We start from the raw sequence: 1,790 nt of genomic DNA, 5'->3' as shown, positions 1-1,790 counted from the left end.
TTTTAATCCACTTTTAGCTTTTGAATGCACTGTGCCAAACGATTCATAGCCTGGAATGAATGGCTAATTTTCCTCAAGCTTGAAAATTAAGTAAGGACTGAGGATGCAATTGAGGTATCAAAAATCAAAAAAAATTATTACCATCTTCCATATGTCACAAGGCACTAAGGTGCCTGCTCCAGAAGAGCAGAAACTGCCTGGGGAGAGCCCGAAGAGACAGACAGAAGCCCAGCTGCAAGTTCCTAGGGGCAACAGACTAGAGAGCAAATTAGTCTGCACCTGCGTCTGGTCAACTGACCAGAAGGGGCAGGGCCTGGCATATATATAAACCCCAGGGCTGGGACTAGGAAGGTAGTTCTCTGCCAGCAGCCAAGGGGGAAGGAGTCCTCCTAGAGGAAATGAAGGGAAGATGCCTGACTGGAAGTTCTTCTCCTGGTAATGTTAAGGGGCAGAGTACACCTTATGCAGCTTGACTTACAGTATCGCCTAGGGGCTTGCATTTTTTACTCTTGTTTATAACACTGGTGGTTTGGGCAGAGGCTATTGGGGATGGAGGAGGCCTTATTAGAGGCCCACTACAGTGTGGGGACACCAGCACCAGACGGGGTGTTGTACTTGGGGTGCACAGGCCCTGGTGCCAGTGCGGGCACTGAGACTGGGCCGTGGAGAGCCCCATGATGACCTGAGGGCTGAGTGAAACCAAGGCCTTGGAGGGATGCTGTGTCAATGCCATCTGTGAGGCTTGGGGCATGGTAAAGGGGCACTTTGGAGCCATGCATATAGCCCATAAGGCTGGGGTGTCCTGAGACCTCCATTGTGAAATGGGACCCACAAGGGGTCCAGGAACCCATGGGGTTCAGTGGGGTCTATCAGAACCATGTCCAAATAGACTTGAAGGTAGCCTCCCTATTTATTATAATTTCCTCAAGGAATAGAGGGTACCCACTGGGCTGAATTGGCACGGTCAAGGGACCCTAGGGGTACCACGGAGATTGTTGGGGACCCCATCCCATGATGCCATATAAACACTGGTTGGGTGAAGTATAGAGCTTCATGGAACCAGATTTTCAGTCTTTTTATTACAGCCTTCATTCTTGTTTTTTACTTATCCTCCTAAGTTAATGTTAGTAATAACTAATTGTTATTATCAACTAAGGAAACCAAGTATTTAAGTTACCTGAACTAAATTGCAACCTGTGCACCTATAAATGAAGGCACTTAGTTTTTTCAAAACTTGGTCCCGGTTTATTGCCATTTCCATGTATAAAGGTTTTAGTAAGTGTTTAGCTTTCAGTTCCAGCATTAATTTCAAAGCCTGCTCTGTAGCCCCAGGCAGAGCTCACTTGCTCTGCCTGAACACAAGGCTGACCCCTTGGGGACTGCCAGGCTAGCTCACCACAACAGGGGGACTTCATTCTCCTACCCCGCTACCTGAGAGACCTGGTAGCTACAGCCAGACACTGTGGAGCAGGGCTGCTCCAGCTTTTCCCAGTACCAGGAATTGTGGCTGGGGGGGGGGGGGGGGGGGAAGGAAGCCACACTGCCACAAGGAATTCCCCACAGCTTGTTGACTCGGGGGTTGGAGGATTGACCTGGGTCTGTTTAGCACCAGGACTACCTTTTCCACCCTCCAACCCCAGTTTCTGGCACAGAAATGCAGAGCTGGGTAGTTGTGCAGCTGTTGGCTACCACTCTCAAGAGGCTGGGGTGGGCAAAAGGTAAACCCTGCTGAGAGCTCCCTTTCTCTCTTTTCCCCCCCCCCACACCCGCTTTCCTCCCGCGTCTTTTGT

General features: G+C 50.0%; 1 pseudogene; it reads left to right on the top strand.

Moving 5' to 3' along the window:
- Positions 1 to 367: 367 nt before the first annotated feature.
- Positions 368 to 1,790, top strand: part of LOC112550440 — a 10,027-nt pseudogene continuing 8,604 nt past the window's right edge.

The sequence above is a fragment of the Alligator sinensis genome, unplaced genomic scaffold (assembly GCF_000455745.1).
Source record: "Alligator sinensis unplaced genomic scaffold, ASM45574v1 scaffold67_1, whole genome shotgun sequence".
In the NCBI taxonomy this organism is placed as follows: domain Eukaryota; kingdom Metazoa; phylum Chordata; order Crocodylia; family Alligatoridae; genus Alligator; species Alligator sinensis.
This window is presented reverse-complemented; position numbering and strand designations above follow the sequence as displayed.